This window comes from Salvia splendens, unplaced genomic scaffold, assembly GCF_004379255.2.
Source record: "Salvia splendens isolate huo1 unplaced genomic scaffold, SspV2 ctg368, whole genome shotgun sequence".
NCBI lineage: Eukaryota > Viridiplantae > Streptophyta > Magnoliopsida > Lamiales > Lamiaceae > Salvia > Salvia splendens.
Window position 1 is genome coordinate 126,004 of NW_024599013.1, and position 18,997 is coordinate 145,000.

Consider the following 18,997-nt stretch of genomic DNA (forward strand, 5'->3'; position numbering starts at 1 on the left):
GGAAAAAAAGAATAAGACTTAGTCTCATTGCCTGCAGGGAAAGAAGCCATTGGCTGCAAGTGGATTTACAAGATCAAGCATAAAGCAGATGGCTCGGTAGAGAGATAGAAAGCTAGATTAGTAGCTAAAGGATTCCTTCAAGAATATTGAGTCGAACCCTTTTAGAGTTAGAGATAGGGAAAACATTTGCTCCAGGTTGCTAAACACCATTCGTGGCATTCTTGCCTTGGCTGCAATCAAAAGGTGGCCTTATTTCAATTTGACGTGAAGAATTTCTTTCAACAACATAAGGGAAGGGGGGATCCGCAAGAATTTCTATTCAGCCTCCTCCAACTCCAGTCTTCTCTTCTCCTAGGAATCCTAACTTGGTATGCAAGCTCAAGAAAGCGATTTACCTCCGACAAGCTTCAATTTAGCCATATAGCTATTCTCGCGAGGGTGAAATCCAATCCATTACATCGGGATTGAAACTTGAGAACCAAAGAGAGAGGAAGATATAAGCAATATAACGGATTGGAATATGAATAGGAGCAGCCTTCAGAGAGAAGAGAGAAGGCCAGCCTCCCACTATGTGAAAGAAGAGCTTTTTTCTCTCATATTCACTTCTATAGAATATATAGAAGTAGTGAGCGCTGCCTGCCCGTTATATTAATTAATACCAGACGTGAATCAGCCCCTGATTGGTATCTAACAAAAGTAGGTGGGGTGAGGTCAGCAGCACCATTAGCTTCCTTTGTGGCCGGCGAGCGAATTTCCTTTTTTCTCGTTTTGAAAAGGTGTTGGCTCATGTAGTAGTTCCCACCAGGGCCAGGTCAAGAGGCGAGCAAAGTTCAGTCAAGAAGAGCTAGAAGCATTAAGCGCTAGGCTTGACCGATTCTCTTTCGTCTCTGTGCAACAATAGTCGGTGGTAGGGGAAGTCTCTTAATTACCCAATCCGCTGCTCTTCTATAATCCGCTGTTTTATGTTATATCTTTCGGGTAGGAATAGAGGTGTTGAACCAGCCATGTCGGGAATATAGGCTCTTGGATTATAGGGCAATCCCTCAGTAGCGGGTCGATCCACAGAAAGCGAGGGATTCCTTCCAAAACCAAAAGGCGTAGGTCATCATCACGGCCATCCACCGATACCGATATGCCGAGGGAATCAGATACTGGCTATGAATCGAGCCTTTATGCTATGCTAAAAAAAAGTGGTTTCTGTCAATTATACATATCGATATGAAGTCAAGGAAGAAAGCCGGTGTGCGCTCCTCAGATGGTTGAAAGGTGGGGCTCCCCTTCAATCCAATTTTGAATATTTGGCATGCTTTCATATTTAGCAATCACTAGTTTGCCCTGCCTCACGATTACGTGTTGATCAAACTCTCTATTGCTCCCCAGAGGCCTTCCAAATGCGTTAAATCGCGCTTTTGGCTCCCGCGCGTCAAACTCACATTTTGAAAAGCGGATCTTGATCGTAGAACCAGGATTTAGAACTAAGCCAAGCTCTACTTTTCGCGGGCGACTCTCGTGACTTCCTTTCCTACTATGTCTAGCGCAACCTATTGAGCCTATGAAAGCTCGGAATTGCTTCATTTCATTCGACTTCGTTCAACCTTCCCCCTTTGGAGGCTCCGGGCTTATACCTCCCAGACTAATGCTCGATATTCCATTCTTCTTATTATTATAAATCGAATTTCTTCCTCAGTGACTTATTATCAAGGTTTAATGCAATCGTCCATTGGAACAAGTCTAAACCTCAACTCTACTCTAGAAAGTAGTGCCTCAAGAATGACTACGTCATTTGGTCTAGTTTAGTGATAGCCTTAGGTCAGCTTGGTTCGCTCTGGCTCTCCGGCGATGAAGCAAAGAAAGATGTAATATAGTTAGTAGGGTGTGATTCAGACCTCTCTGAGACTAAGAGGGGTAGATGAGCTCTAAGCCTTCTAAGATGAATCCCAAAAGCAATCGTCACTGCTTTCGGCATATTATAGTATAGAAAGTATGCTACTCTACGATAGAGGCAAAACCCCTATGCCGGTGTGAGAATGGAGATCTTCGTCCTATTATCCTTAGTTTGTGACGTGAGCTCTTCAGTTCGTGAGTTCTCGAGCGGTGAAGAAGCTGAGCTTTGATTATCCCTTCACATAGTCTAATCCGAAGCTGAGCTACTATCCTTTATCCTATCAACAAGGCAAAGCGGACTATCTCCCAACATATCATATAAGGCCTCGCCTCAGATATTGGTTCCCTTGATCAGCCAGCGGCTTGCAAGATCTGGAAACGACCGGCGAATAGAAAGCTCTATGTAAGGTAGAAAGACGTCAAGAAAGCTTGAATAAGAATAGTTGATTCAATAGCTGCTGCGGCCTTTAGAATATCCTCTTCCTGGAAGCAAGCTAGGCTCATAGCCATCTGCATCGAATCCCATCTATTGTAAAAGCCCAACCCCAACCTTTAATCAAGCCAAATTAAGGTCTCTCTTTCGAAGAGTATCCGCCATCTTCCCTATCTCTTTGGTATTTAGTGGACCCTCAGGAACATCAGGCACATCGATGCCAGTACAGAAAAACAAGATTCCCTTATTGGGGTTTGAAACTCTAGTTATGTAGCATGATTTTAGCCTCACAGGGAAAGTAGCTACTTTGCAGTTTCAATCGATTGGACGGCTCGGAACGCCAAAACCTATTCTATTTAGGAGTGGACTGTATCTCCCTCGGGTTAAAGCATAAGATCTCACAGGGTCGAAATGAGTTGAGGAAGAGATGCGGTGTCAAGTTGTATTTATTGGTAAGGATCCCTATGCCACCCGCCTTTTTTTTTCTTTTATCTTTCTTTTTTGAATCTGTAATGGTTTAAAGAACCTGCTTTTTTTCAACCCCCAGAAAAGAAAAAAAGGGAGAGGTACGTTCGTTGCAACGAATGAAACTTCGTCAACAGCAACTTTCACTTGTTAGGAGTAGGGGCTGAAAAGAGCTCTTTGTATAGGTTGGGTTTTCTGGGCTTTGATGCTTACCTTATTATTATGAAAAGGGGAAGGTTTTCTAAAGGAGCTTTTCAGCCCTTTTGCTGGATTGTTGGTCCGCAGCCCCGCCCTATAGAATGAATAAGGAGAGGTTTATCGATGACCGAGCCACTCTTATACTACTCCTTCTCTCACCCCCTTGTCACTTACACTTAAAGGGCGAAGTCGCGGAAGCGAGTCTAAAGGCCAAAGAGTCATCTTTGAAGCCACGAATTAGTCCTTACTCATAGTAGAGTGTAAGGCAGGTTTGGGTATAGCAGGACTTGAACCTGCGACCATTAGGTTAAAAGCCCAATGCTCTACCAACTGAGCTATACACCCAAAAAAAGATGTAGTAGGAAATAAGGATTGGTGCGGAAAAGAGGGTGGCCCCCCTTCCCTCCTTCTCATCATATTAAAGGAGCGCGGTTCCGATTCGACAAAGGTAGAATGCCTGGTCGAAGGTCCAGTACAGTAGGTAGCAGGCGTGTTCGTTTTGGCTACCGAGCGAGAACGAGAAATAGGCGATGCACCATCCTTGCTGCTACGTACGTTTTCCTTGACTTGACAGATTCATCCAATTGAATCCACACTCAAAGGAGGACCACCGGGGCTCGACGAAAGAGAAAGTATCAAAGAAACTTCTTGGGGTTAGCAGTGAAAGAAAGAGCCCGGCATTCATTTCTTCATTCATATTCATAGCTGAGTCTACTAAAAGAGGGACCAGTCTCATCGTGGTGATTAGATTAGAGGACACCTCTGATCGTTCACCTCTAATGTGACACGTTCCCTCCCAGTTATATGATCAATATAGGATCAAGGGGATCAGTCGGCTAGAGAGCGGGGCTATTCTTCTTCCGAGGAGACAAATCTGATGATACGCTTTGGCGATCTTACCTACCAAATAAAAGGCCTGCTAGGTGATCGAAATCGCTCAGGTCAGTGAGGACTCATTCACTCACCTACTCCTTATCTATTTAATAGTCTCTTCCATCTACTGAATTCAAAAGGCGACCCGCCGCGCCGGGCTGTAAGATAGAGCTGTTGTACTACTTGACTGGTAAGAAAGAGCTTCCGTAAGAACTGGAATACTCTTGTATGTACGGTAACCCTCTCTTCCGCTACTGGTGGACTGTTGCACAGAAAGGCCGACAGAAGCAAGGTTTCTTAGCGCGCTTTTCAAGCGCTTAGCTTCTGCTAGCGGCGGGGCGCCATGTTGTTCAGTTGAAAGCCTAAGCCAAGAAGGTACGAACGAAGTGACGGGCCACTTTCGAAGATAGGGGGCGGCTTTCTTGTGGTAGTAATTGCGAGCATCTCTCCTCTTCTCTTAGCGTGCACAGTTTGCTTACATGCCGCCTTAGGCACATCTCTCTTTCTTAGTTTCACGCTGGCCTAATGAATATGAATGAAAGTCAGTCTTTTAGTAAGCGTATCGTATATAAGCAGCTTTTTAGTGTATAAGCAATTCTTTAGTACGGTGGAGGTTGGTTGAAGATGATGTTACGCGGCGTTCAGAACCAGTCTTGAAGTGGAAGTGAATGAATTAGAAAAAACGAAAAATGAGACGACTCTTTCTTGAACTATATCATAAACAGATCTTCTCCTCTACACCAATCACGAGTTTTTCTCTATTTCTCTCGTATATCGTCGTAACGCCCTTAATGCTAGGTTTTGAAAAAGACTTTTCATGTCATTCCCATTTAGGTCCGATTCGGATCCCTCCGTTGTTTCCTTTTCCTTCCGCACCCTTTCCTCGAAATGAGAAAGAAGATGGTATACTTGAATTGTATTATTTAAGTGCTTATTGCTTTCAAAAAATCCTACTTCTACAATTGGTGGGTCACCGGGTTATTCAAATAAGTCGTGTTTTCCGTGGTTTTCCCATGTTACAACTTCCGTACCAATTCGGTCGATCCGGAATGGATCGGTTAAACATTCCATTAGGGAGCCTGGTCTTGACTCTTCTGTGTGGTATTCATTCTCGTTCGGCTCTTGGAATCACATCCAGCAGTGGTTGGAACAGCTCGCAAAATCCAACCACTTCACCTACTTCATTGCCCCCAACCCTTTCTCGTACCTCTATTGAAACAGAATGGTTTCATGTTCTTTCATCGATTGGTTATTCCTCTCCGTTCGTATCTCTTTTTCCAATTTCGGTCTCGATTAGTTCACAAGATTGAATGGCCGATTCTCCTCCGGACCCTCGATTCGATTGTTTTCCAAGAATGTTGAGCCGGGTATGTAAGCCTGGGAACTTGTTTTTTTTTTAAAGAAGGGCTTTCGGTTTTTTCACCCTGTTTTGGTCTTGCAGCTATTTTCAAATTTGAATATTCAAAAATAGTTAGTTGAATCTTTTATTTAGAAGAAATAAACTATATATGTCCAATCTCTAGTGATGGTGGGACCAACCAAGCCAAGATGTATGTCGTCCAACCCGACCTCAGACTCTTTCTTCCCGACCTATTTGACTCTCTGGCCGCAGTTATTTAGGTGGTATTCCGAGATTGAAGAGATCGAATTCCTCCCGGGAACACACGAAAGAAAGATATGAACTGGGTAAATAGAAATGGAAAAGAGATGTTTCCAATTCATCAAAATGTGAAGCTTTTTCTACATCCATATGATCTGCTAAAGTGGATCGGTATTGACCATATAATAAAAGAAGATCTTGGTCCATGGAGTCCCAAGAAGGTAAGAACTCCAACCTGTCTGATGCTTCTTCGGCCAAATACAATATACAAGTGGGACCTGCACTATGAGCAAGCTGTGCGAAAAACCACTTCTTTTTTCCGGTTCCGAAACAACTTGGGTGAAAGAGGGTTCTACCGGGAAACCATGGATTTTTTAGTTTTCGCCATTGGTTACTGGTTGAGCCACTGGAATGGAATGAGATAAGAATCTCTGTAGATCTTTCTTCTCCACTTACTCGTAACAGGCTTTTCTTCTGTAGAATACTTCTTCCGAATGGCATAATTGTCCGATTTCTTCCTCGATCTTCAAAGAAAACTGACTCCTCCTTCTCTTTTAGGATAAGATCGTCGTTGGTCCTATAACTCCACTTATCGATGACTTTCTTTTCTTATGATAAAGCTTCATTGGTACCACAATCAAAGTAGGTTCCTAAGACCGCTATCTAGCCTTCTTTCATGACTTTTGAAGCTTGCTTTGACAGGTCCGGATTCAGCTCCAAAACGACTTCCTCTCTTTATAGTTTTCCCCGTCAAGTTTTTGAAGACTCGCCCTCGAGTCGTTGTTGAAGGGTATCTCTCTCTACTGTGGATGCGCTACCTTCTGTGAGTGCTTTCTTCACCATAATAAGGAGAAAGATTGAAAGTGTCCTCATACGATGCTGGTAGTTCAATCTTGTATTGTAGGCATTTTCACCAATGCGTTTGAGAACTTTGAATGGTCCATCAGCTCTAGGCTTGAGCTTAGCAAATTGTCCTCGCGGGAAAGGCTCCTTTCGAAGATGAACCCACACCAGAATGGATGGTACAAAGTCCTCCAGCTTTTCATACTTTTGGAGAACTTCCAGCTATCAAAGAGACGAAAAGCTATGTGAAGTAAAAGAAGAAAAGGTCGCCGATTGCTACTAAGAACCTAACAGAACTTTTCAAAATCAACACACCCATCATGCTAAAAATTCCTTTCTCACACCATCTAATTCTCCGGAAAGGATCAATTGAAACCCTTTAATGGTTTCTGCTAGACCAACATATTTCCCCGGAGAACCGGTAAATACTTCGGCTACAAAAAAGGGTTGTGATAAGAAACGCTCAATTTTTCGCGCTCTTGCTACGGTTAAACGATCCTCTTCGGATAATTCGTCCAACCCAAGGATAGCTATAATGTCCTGAAGCTCTTTATAACGTTGTAAAGTTTGCTTAACTCTTTGCGCAGTTTCATAATGTTCCTCACCAACGATCCGAGGTTGAAGCATGGTTGAGGTTGAATCTAAAGGATCTACTGCCGGATAGATCCCTTTGGCAGCTAATCCTCTTGATAGTACGGTAGTAGCATCTAAATGTGCAAATGTGGTAGCAGGGGCAGGATCGGTCAAATCGTCTGCAGGTACATAAACCGCTTGAATAGAAGTTATGGATCCTTCTTTGGTAGAAGTAATTCTTTCTTGTAAAGAGCCCATTTCAGTACTCAGGGTGGGTTGATAACCAACAGCGGAAGGCATTCTACCCAATAAGGCCGATACTTCGGATCCGGCTTGAACGAAACGGAAGATATTGTCGATAAATAGAAGTACGTCTTGTTCATTAACATCTCGGAAATACTCCGCCATCGTTAGAGCAGTCAAACCAACTCTCATACGAGCTCCCGGCGGTTCATTCATCTGGCCATAAACTAAAGCCACTTTTGATTCTGCAATATTTTCTTCATTAATTACTCCAGATTCTTTCATTTCCATGTAAAGATCATTTCCTTCACGAGTACGTTCACCCACTCCGCCAAATACGGATACCCCCCCATGGGCTTTGGCAATATTGTTAATCAATTCCATAATGAGTACCGTTTTACCAACCCCAGCTCCACCAAATAGTCCGATTTTTCCCCCGCGGCGATAAGGTGCTAAAAGATCTACTACTTTAATTCCTGTTTCAAAAATAGATAATTTTGTATCTAACTGTATAAAGGCAGGCGCAGATCGATGAATAGGAAATGTTGTACGAGTATCTACAGGACCTAAATTATCAACAGGCTCTCCAAGCACATTAAACGTCCTAGAGTCGCTCCACCGACTGGAACACTTAGAGGAGCTCCCGTATCAATCACTTCCATTCCTCTCATCAGACCATCTGTAGCACTCATAGCTACAGCTCTAACTCGATTATTTCCTAATAATTGCTGTACCTCACAAGTCACATTAATTGGTTGACCAACGGTATCTCGGCCTTTAACTACCAGAGCGTTATAAATATTAGGCATCTGGCCTGGCGGAAAGGCCACATCTAGTACCGGACCAATGATTTGGATAATACGCCCCAGGTTTTTTTTTCAAGCGTGGAAACCCCAGAACCAGAAGTAGTAGGATTCATTCTCATAATATAATAAATAAATAAAATATGTCGAAATTTTTTTGTGAAAATTATCGAATTCAAAATAAATGTCCGATAGTATGTCGATCAGTTAATTCAATAACAAATGGGAGTTAGCACTCCATTTTGTTGGTGCCCTCCAATCGAATCCAATTCAATCGTTTACTCTTCAATGATTCAATGAGTTAATTTTCAAACTCAAGCAAGCTATTTTAAAAATTTCAAGTGGATGAATAAAGATCTTGAGAAAGTTTTTCATTTGTCTATCATTATAGACAATCCCATCTATATTATATAAAATATTCTATGGAATTCGAACCCGAACTCTATTTACATTACGATTCATTATTTCTATCTTATTCTTATTGGCTTTTCTTATTTTTTTATTTCAGCATATCGATTTAGGTCTATAGCCTATTCTTTTCGTTTTTTTATACCCTTTCATCATCATTTCATAGATGAATTAGCCCTACTTTCACATCTAGGATTTACATATACAACATATACCACCGTCAAGAGAGAATTTCTTATTAGTTAGGTTAGGTATTTCGATTCCAAAAAAGATCAAAAAGAAAAATGGGGTTGCGCTATATATATGAAAGAGTATACAATAATGATGTGTTTGGTAAATCAAATACCATGGTCTAATAATCAAACATTCTGATTAGTTGATAATATAATATTAGTATTTAGTATTAGTTGGGAAGTTTGTGAAAGATTCCTGGGAAAAGTTTCATTAACGCCCAATTCATTCGTGTCGAGTAGACCTTGTTGTTGTAAGAATTCTTAATTCATGAGTTGTAGGGAGGGATTTATGTCACCACAAACAGAGACTAAAGCAAGTGTTGGATTTAAAGCGGGTGTTAAAGAGTACAAATTGACTTATTATACTCCTGAATACGAAACCAAAGATACTGATATCTTGGCAGCATTCCGAGTAACTCCTCAACCTGGAGTTCCGCCTGAAGAAGCAGGGGCCGCGGTAGCTGCCGAATCTTCTACTGGTACATGGACAACTGTGTGGACCGATGGACTTACCAGCCTTGATCGTTACAAAGGGCGATGCTACCACATTGAGCCCGTTCCTGGCGAAAAAGATCAATATATCTGTTATGTAGCTTACCCTTTAGACCTTTTTGAAGAAGGTTCTGTTACTAACATGTTTACTTCCATTGTAGGAAATGTATTTGGATTCAAAGCTCTACGTCTGGAAGATCTGCGAATTCCTCCTGCTTATATTAAAACTTTCCAAGGCCCGCCTCATGGGATCCAAGTTGAGAGAGATAAATTGAACAAGTACGGTCGTCCTCTGCTGGGATGTACTATTAAACCTAAATTGGGGTTATCTGCTAAAAACTATGGTAGAGCGGTTTATGAATGTCTTCGCGGTGGACTTGATTTTACCAAAGATGATGAGAACGTGAACTCCCAGCCATTTATGCGTTGGAGAGACCGCTTCTTATTTTGTGCCGAAGCAATTTAGAAAGCACAGGCTGAAACAGGTGAAATCAAAGGGCATTACTTGAATGCTACTGCGGGTACATGCGAAGAGATGATCCAAAGAGCTGTGCTAGATAATTGGGAGTTCCTATCGTAATGCATGACTACTTAACAGGAGGATTCACCGCAAATACCAGTTTGGCTCATTATTGCCGAGATAATGGCTTACTTCTTCACATTCACCGTGCAATGCATGCAGTTATTGATAGACAGAAGAATCACGGTATGCACTTCCGTGTACTAGCTAAAGCGTTACGTTTGTCCGGTGGAGATCATATTCACTCTGGTACCGTAGTAGGTAAACTTGAAGGAGAGAGAGACATTACTTTAGGCTTTGTTGATTTACTACGTGATGATTTTATTGAAAAAGATCGAAGTCGCGGTATTTATTTCAGGGTCTCCCTGCCAGGTGTTATTCCCGTGGCTTCAGGGGGTATTCACGTTTGGCATATGCCTGCTCTGACCGAGATCTTTGGAGACGATTCTGTACTACAGTTCGGTGGAGGAACTTTAGGACACCCTTGGGGTAATGCGCCAGGTGCTGTAGCTAACCGAGTAGCTCTAGAAGCGTGTGTACAAGCTCGTAATGAAGGACGTGATCTTGCTGCTGAGGGTAATGCAATTATCCGTGAAGCTTGCAAATGGAGTCCTGAACTAGCTGCCGCTTGTGAGGTATGGAAAGAAATCCAATTTGAGTTTAAAGCAGTGGATACTTTGGATAAATAAAAATAAGGAAAATGAAAAGTAATTACTCTCCGTTCTCTTAATTGAATTGCAATTAAACTCGGCCCAATCTTTTACTAAAAGGATTGAGCCGAATACAAAGATTCTAGCGCATTGCACGTATTTTGGATAAATACACATATCTCTAGATATAGAAGATTTGAAATAGAAATAGAAGACTCGAATTTTTCTAGTGTTGTCTTGGATCCACAATTAAACCTATGGATCCTTGGGATTGGTATATTCTTTATATATCCTGTAGTTTCTCTGAATCAAGCGAAGTATCATAAATCTTTCGACCCATCCTGTATATTGTCTTTTTCGTTCCGTGTTCGAATAGAGTCTTAATTTATTACTTGTTATTAGACGAGATTTTACGAAAAAATTCTTTCTAGGAGAGAACAAACATTTCTTTTTTTGTTCAATGCGAAGAGACAGAAGAAAAACCCTTTTTTTCATTCTATTTAAGAATAAAAAAGGATTCCATCATATTCATATATCATATTTATAGTGAAGTCTTATCCCGAACCTGAATACACATGGAACTTATTGCCAAAGTCATCTGGCAATCGGTTAACAATCACCAAAAAACAATCCAATCAAATCACTCAGAAAGAGGAGCTTCGTAACGATTAACTTCTTGTCTGCCTTTTGTCCTATCAATGCTCTAACGACAGCGCCGGTCTAATCTCCGAAGCTTACCTCCCGGAAACAAGACCCCAGCAAGTGGGTTCACAACCGGTTGACTCCACTACGTTTTCTCAGTCCACGAAGGTGTCGACTAAGAAAAAGGAATTTTTCACTTTGAAAGAGAATCAGGTATTCTTTTTACCAAATAGGTCCGGGTATAACTCCGTCTTTTCTCCCATTTAGCCTAAGTATATGCTTAAAGTTCGTACAAATGTACGCCGCGGATGAATCAATTATCAAATCTTTGATTACACCTTCCGCAGATTACGCCTCGAAAGTCTAGTTTTCTTTCTTGACTTATATCTTCATTCAAGCTCTTAAGCTAAGGAATTGACTTCATACATCCTACTCTTTCGGAGATGAGGAACCTTAGAAAGACGATTCGGACGGATACAGGCTCGGCCTGGCATTGAGATCTGGACCTACATGATCACCATTCTACCTACAGGAGATCCTGAACTAGGAAGCCAGGTATGGATTGAGTGGACGGAATGGCTTGCATTATGGAAAAAACCCTGTTAGAATGGCTTATCCTGGAGAGTACGAACAAGAACCGGTAGACTAAGAAAGAAGAACTGAAAGCTATAAAAGAACAAGTGAAAGGCTAGTCAACCAAAGCTATACGATAACAAGCCATCCAAAGAAGAAGGGGAGAGGTGAACCGGGCCCCTTCCCTTTACTAGCTTGAATTCATTCAAAGTACAGGAACTGCTTTAACAAAAGGGCTCGAACTACAGGGATCTGATACCTTCTTCCTTAGTCTGGGAGATCGTTATGTAGGCAGACAATCTTTCCTAGGTTGTTTCGATCCCAAAAGGGTTAAAAAAAAGAATCGATTTCATTCAACGTTTGATTCAAAGAGAGAAGGTCCTATTCCTTCAGTCTAAGAGAGAATTGTTCTGTTCCTGAGTCATGCCCTCAGGGAATTAGTAAGGGGTCTCACAATTAGCTAAGGTGGTCCCCCTCGTGTCTGTTTTGAATTTAGTAGACCCTTATCTGATAGTCGAAGGAAGTCTCCTCTAGGAAAAAACTTGTCTTCTTTCAATGCTTTTGGAACCGGGCACAGTGAGAAGCTGCTCTTTCTCTGTTCAGCTATCCCTAACACACTAGACCAAGCGAACCATCTCACACCGAACTGTATAACCTAGATCTGAGCTACCTGGATCAGTCCAGTCGGCCGGTAGTGGAATCAGAGTACCATTGATCAGTCATTCCAACCATGGATTGAACTGAACGTACTTAGCTTGAGAAAGACCTTCTTTGTCGCCTACCTAGTGTTATAGAAGTCCTAACCTATAGCAAGATTCGTGCTAAGCGAATACCTGCATTGATTCACTTCAGCAGGAAGAAAACCTCCTGATGACATGACTGAAGCAAGCGAACCGTGGGGCTTCGTTCCCCGAATCAGTTAATCAGTCAAGTCAGTTAGTAAGGAAGATCCCCTAAGAGAAAGATTCCTTTTATCTTTCTACCTTTGCTCAGTATGGTACGGTACTGCTTCTTCGGTGCGCGAGGATTCTAACATTGATTTCATTTCTATCGCTTTAAGAGGGAGCTTCTTATCGAGACTTATTAAGGGCAGTAGTACCAACAAAGTGAACTCTCCTTCCAAGCCTTCTACTGTACTCTTTAGCATTAGCAATCTAGCTTCCATTGAGAGAGAAGAGTTCATCCGATAAGTCTACGACTACCTCAAGTCGGTTATCCGTATCGGTGAAATGACTCTATCCTTAACACATATGCTTCGGTAGAGTTTCCCAACGAAATAGGCTAGCGCAGATCCCTTCAGGTCGGATGCTGCACTACTTTGACTTTCTACTTATGAAAACTCCCGACCATCTACAGTGTAACCGTTAGGTGAAAACAAAGACAGACGAGAAAGGAAACTTCGTGTAAAGGAGACTCTCTAAAAGAGAAATGTAGAAAGTAATGAGCCTTCTCCCTAGTTTGAAGGGCTTTGTTCTCGTGTCTTTTAGAATGTGGGTGACTTTCGTAGAATGTAAACTTCTTTCTCCGGAGAGCCTAATGGGTGGAAAGGTCTGGAGAAGATACTCGTGCAAGTAAGAATTCGGCGTTGTATGACGCGACGAAAGTCGGGCTTTTTTGACTCCGTCATTTATAAGAAGTCACCTTTCGGGAAATCAACGCTTTCCTTGACTTTTACTAACGATTCAGGGTACGAAGGAGAAGACAAGAACAACGATTAAATTGAATGCTTTCCCGGAGAATGCACTGATCGGCTTTTAAGCCTACTTTTCATGCTATCATGGCCAATCTTTTTTATTAGCATTAGCCTCTAGTTTCGACGATTGAGGTCCTTAGGAATGGAGATTGCCCGGTTCACCATAACAATCAATGTAATGTCAAAGCCCAATTAAAACAAAACACCCGAGCCCGAGAAGGGGTGCTTTTCTTCGAAAGCAAGACTCTTCAACGGACATCATGAGGAGAATCGAGATGCCTCTCGGCGATTGGTCGAGTCCTTCACATCAGGATCTGGGAATCTTTTCTGCAAAAGGAATTCATGGCGAGATGGAGGAATAGGAATATAGCCTTCAATTGCCGAGTCAGGTCAGTCCTCTTGGGAAGATTGAGCGGGGCATTCCCCTAACTACAGATTCAGAAGAAAACACTCTTGGTTTAGCAGCTATAAGCTTGAGTGCAGAATAGCAAAGAAGCCTGGTTCATCATACGACTACAGAGCCCAATCATAGGCAATAGAAGAGGAGAACATCCAGAAGGGGCTTTGAATGGGATCAGGGAATAACCGTAGTGCACGTGCAGCTAAGCGGTTAAAGCACCTGCCGCTAAAGGCATTGTTGATAGAGGACTTCTTTCTTAATTTAATACAAACCAATCAGATGTGCCTATGGTACGAGACCGAGACACGGTTAAAGCGCGGGACAGGAGCTAGAGGTATGAGACTTCCGAGACAAAGGCGATCTAAAGGAAAGACCCGAGCTACGACCCCTTAACTTCTTCTAAACCAATATGTGCTGTATAAGGCTAAGGCGATGTAGCTGGTGTTAACCATTGATTGGCAAGGTGTCCCATGCCAATCAACTGTTTTCATTGACGAAAGAGATTAGAGGTTTCAATTAAGGATGCTCTAGATCATAGACAAGCACTAAGGCACGCGGAAGACTAATTCAATCTCGTTAGTATGAACAAGGCAACCTCGAGACTCCTTACACTGACAGGACCCACCTTGAATTGAATCTAGAATCTTAGAGAGACAAGGCATAGCCTAGCAAGAAGCTACCACCAAAGGAACATACTTTAACTGGCCTACTGAAAGTGCCACCTTTAAGCACAATCTGGATCACCTGGTCTTGGAAGCAATCTGTCTCAAAACCATGGTAAAGAAGGGGTCCAAGAAGCGATTAAACGGTTAGGAAAGCAGACTAGCAATCTGGTAAACCAGAATCCAAATGTTTCTAACTGTATCCTTGCCTTGTTTTTAGGTACTCACAGCATTGTAGTGATTCACTGCAAATTCTTCCAAAACCGTCTCTACAACTTTGGTGGTACTAATAAACCTGATCCATCTCCATCACCAGAGGCCCCCGAACGAGCCATCATGTTACAGGATAAACCGCTATCATCGAGAAGCAAAAGACCTGCCAGTAGGAGTACGAGACCAAACGAACCAAGCCTAGAAAGGAGGAAGTGGATCCCTTTTGCTAGTAGCATGGACTTTCCTTTTAAAAAAAGCGGATTTAAAGAAATTCCAATCAATAGAAAAACCAAGTATATTAAAAGAAAACAAAATAAAACGATCGAAATTCTGACCAAAAAATTAGACATTCGAAGACTCTTGTTTCTCATATTAATATTAGCACCCTTTCTTTTAGACTAAGGATATCCATTGGATCAGTCAAATCGATTTATTACGACCAGCGCGGTTGTTCGTATTTCATTTTCTTCTTCCTCTTGCACTGCACTAAGTTACTTACGTTTGAGGCTGAAAGAGGCCCCACATCAAGGTGACAGGATTCGAACCTATGGCCCTCTGTACCCAAAACAGATGCGCTGACCAGACTGCGCTACACCTCGTCTCACCACCCCGGAGCATATAGATCCACCCGATCGATGAAGACTCAAACCGAACTCGCCCATCCTTTTGGGCACAGGGATGCGAGAACCAATCCGAATAATAAACCGCTTTTTTTATTTTAGATGCCTCCAGCAAGACAAGATAGGGGGACGCCAAAAAGCCGTATAGTGCAGGAGCGCTCACATTTTTTGGCTTACTCTTTCACTTGAATTTAAAAATCCGGCTTGCTCCCGGCTACGTTTGGACCCTTCGCCCGCTTAGAAGTGGATTCGAACCACTGACACAAGGATTTTCAGTCCTTTGCTCTAACCAGCTGAGCTACCTGAACCACTTTCCTAAAGTCTGTTTTCTTCATCGAATAGCGCCCTACCTTACCACTTAACTAGTAAGGGAAAGGCCCTTGACTCATATATATAATATAGGCTTTTTCGCTTGTTCGTCAAGCTTTCGAGCAGCTCTTTCAACTGCCGCCTAATCCCCCAACATGCTCAAGAACCGAGAGCCGTCCAGGGACTGGACGGCCGGAGGGAGCTTGCTTATAGAAAGAAGATAGGCCGGTCAAAGAAAAACAAGGCGCAACTCCTTCGGATCCTAGTAAGTAGTGCTATTCAGGGGACTGGACTCAACCAAGAGGTTCTTTCTCTCACGTAATTTCGCCCGCCCCTTTCATTTCCGTGCCGGAGGAAATGGGATTCGAACCCATGATACAATCTTCTTGTATGTCGATTTAGCAAACCAATGCCTTAAGCCACTCAGCCATACCTCCAAGTTGTTGATCGGAATGGAATTGGATGTGCCGGGTTTGGTTTGGTTGGTTGCCCGAAGGGCTATCTGATCCGATCAACTGCCTAAGCCGTAGCGCGCTAGCGCGCGTACTCTTCTTCTATGAGCGAGACTCTATCCAGATCTGCCACTCGTTGGGCGACGCCTTCTTTTCTATGAACAGCCCACCACTTAATGATGAACTTTCCAGTTTTCGCCTCCGACCCGAGAAAAGACACGGTCAAGCCAAGCCCTTACCCGCCTGAATGGAATTCATATCTCCTTCGTCTGGTCGAGAAGGGAGAAAGCCCGGAGAACCAGGCTTGCTTAGCTTACAAAGCTAGCTTACTAAGGCGAAGGAATTTGTCGTTGATTGCACGAGTTAGCCAGCAAACCCCCCTGACTCATCTCTCTCTATAAAAAAAGCCCTTTCTCCTTTTCATAATAAAATAATAAGGTAAGCACCCAGCTCTCTCGATCCAGAGCTACTGCTTCAACAATCAACTGAGCTCAGGAAGTCAGGTTAAGACGTCGACTTATACAGGGGAGATGAAAAAGAATTCCTGTCTTTAGAAGTCAATCCCACTAAACTACACTTGTACGCTTGACATGAAAAGTAGAGGCAAGCGGAGTCAAAGGCCGAGCCTCCACTAGCAAAGGGGGACAGCCATGCCAATCCAAGCAGAGCAAAAGTGCGCCCACTCTACCTTTACTTTATCTTAGACTTCGTTCTTCAAGGAGACCCATGTGCATTTCCTCTGTTCTGTGCTCTTGAACTCTTGATTCCCTTGTGCCTTTAGTTTAAGTATAGGTCGTCGATTCAATCTATCTTGATGGGATTTTTCCTTCTGTTGAGTAGTATAGAAGGGATTTTTCGAGTAGGTAGCGACAAGACTAGTAGTATCGACAAGAGGCTACATCAATAGCTGAAACTTTTTTTCGGGGGAGTCAGAAGTCTTATTTTTCCCAACCAAATAAGCACTTTTGCAAAGTTCACCTTCCCGCGGTCAAAACAAGACTTACAGATAACAATCAGACCTTACCAGGTACAGGGACCAGACTATAGAGCCTAATGAAAATGAAATTCAAAAGAATTCGGGCTTGCTTTCTCAATTCACATCTATGAGCGATGATTCTTCTATTTCTTGCTCGCTTCGATCGGACTCTGACAGCTTAGGGAAGAATGATGGGTCGCTAACAAGGCTTCTAAATGACCGCTCAGAAAAGGCCTACCTATTTTTTTCCCAATCTGTCACTTGCTCGTCCCTCTCTCATGAAAATGCTCTCTCCTCTCTCGGCGGCTTTGACTCATGTCTATAGCCAGTTGCTAAGACGATTCCCATTCAAGCATTCTCATTCAACGATCTATCAATGCTGCCCCTATCCTTATTCTTTCTTTTTTTTCAAAATTCCTTTCTTTCTACTAGTTCTTACATAAGCAATTTGCAGGAAGTAAACGAATCCTTCCGAACAACTATAAATAGCTTTAGTATCTTTTTTTTGAGTTGAAAAGGTCTTTATAGAGCTAAGGGGAAGGTTTGGAACCCTAGTAGCAGAATGGAATCAGTTTACCGGGCTGACTTCCATGCCAACACGAGTAGTTTAACTCATCACTACCTCGTAAGGGCGTTGAGAATTGTTTTTGCTTTTATTGCTATAAAATCAAAAGTCTTCAAATAATAGCCTTTGCATAGTTTACGAATTCTGCTTAGTAGGGACCTAAACACAGGAATGGTTTTTCTCAGAGTCAGACCACGCCTTATGACGAAAGGACGGATCACCTGTCGAGCTGTGATCAAAGAAAACTATACCTGAAGAATGGGATAGAGATTGACAAGCACAAAAGCGATATCTCATATCTATTAATTAATCTACGCTCATTGATGAGACGGCGACATAGAGAGAAGAAAGTATACCCTTTGTCACCCCCCCTTCTCACTTAAAAGTAAAGAAGAGATACAAAGGAATCCAAATTTGGTGGGATCGAGGATGGAATCGAATAGCGAATGCACTTGCGGTTAAGACAGGTCCTGCATCTCCTACCTAATGCAATTGACCGGCCCGCCATCTCTTTCCTTCAATAATGCCTTTGCTTCAAGACGCTATTTACCAGGAAAAAGACACTACCTTTTTTTTTTGAATTGAAAAAGCCGAAGGGGCGAACGAGCGCTGCGGTAACGAGCCGTAAGAAAGATGAGCAGAGCATTCCTTCCACCGGCCCTTATACCTTATAGGAGTAGGGGGCGTGGTGAGATAGATAGACGTCCAATCTTGCAGCAGCTAGTTGCTCGGCCTTAGTCTTGGGCTGATCTCACACTTCAATCAACCCCTTCGTACTTCGATCCAATCAATCGATCGATCAAGAGGCTAATCTCTTTTGTTTAGGTCGGTAACTAAAAAAAAAAAGAAAGGCGGTAGGCCGAAGAACCGTTGAACGCTTCAACTTGGCCACTTCAGAAGGCGAAAGCTGGGCGAGAGACTAGGCCAACTTACTTCTTATTACTGCCATGCCATGGTTTAAGCTTTAGGCTCCATAGACGGAACTATGTATTAGGTATTAGCTCGGGTAGTCGTCGTTTCTGGTGTTTTAGTCACCTTTGGGATATTCTCTTCTTTTATCAGACAAGAGAACAAGGTCGAAGACAACTCCGAAGGAGAACATGAACGCGGTGAACAACCAACGCCATATATACAGTTAATACCGATATGATCGAGTCCCGCCATGATCAAGTGAATACCGAGGCTTGGCTTGAGGCATGGAATCGTGAGTCAGGAGATCAATCGGGCAAGCCAGCCCAGTCCAACCTTTAAACCAATATGTTGCCCTGTTCAAGGGCATATGTCGCATTCAAGCGATTTACGAGTTTTTCTTCCTAACCAACATGTGCAGCTACGGAATTGAGTTCAAGGATTCAATGCATTAAAAGAAAGAACATCTGCTTTCCTCTAGTTTTCCGATTGATTCAGAACAGGAACTCTTTTGAACAAGGAGAAGCGTGCAAAGCGTGACGTGTGTTAAGCGTGGTGTATCAGTAGTCATGACGGGATTCAAACCAAAACCAACACAGAGGGCGACTTCCGCGTCTTAGGCACGATTGGAAGATTTGACAGTGAGTCTAGCTATATGCTTAACATATGCTATTCGATCAGGTCTCACCCTGGCTTAAGTCAGTTGGTCAGGGGTGCTTTCACTGATGTTTCTGCTTTGCCGAGTCGGACTGAAGACCTTGTAGC

The 18,997-nt window shown here is 42.7% G+C and overlaps 3 non-coding genes and 2 pseudogenes across 3 annotated transcripts; 1 reads left to right on the forward strand and 4 right to left on the reverse strand.

Annotated features, from left to right (window-relative positions):
- Positions 1 to 3,252: 3,252 nt before the first annotated feature.
- On the reverse strand, positions 3,253 to 3,325 carry TRNAK-UUU. Its single transcript has one exon. It is a non-coding gene; the product is annotated as a tRNA-Lys (tRNA).
- A 34-nt stretch (positions 3,326 to 3,359) lies between these two features.
- LOC121789915 lies at positions 3,360 to 8,253 on the reverse strand (annotated as a pseudogene).
- A 460-nt stretch (positions 8,254 to 8,713) lies between these two features.
- Positions 8,714 to 11,712, forward strand: LOC121789913 (annotated as a pseudogene).
- Positions 11,713 to 14,925: 3,213 nt separating this feature from the next.
- On the reverse strand, positions 14,926 to 15,000 carry TRNAP-UGG. Its single transcript has one exon. It is a non-coding gene; the product is annotated as a tRNA-Pro (tRNA).
- A 255-nt stretch (positions 15,001 to 15,255) lies between these two features.
- Positions 15,256 to 15,329, reverse strand: TRNAF-GAA. The gene has a single exon. It is a non-coding gene; the product is annotated as a tRNA-Phe (tRNA).
- Between the last annotated feature and the right edge of the window lie 3,668 nt (positions 15,330 to 18,997).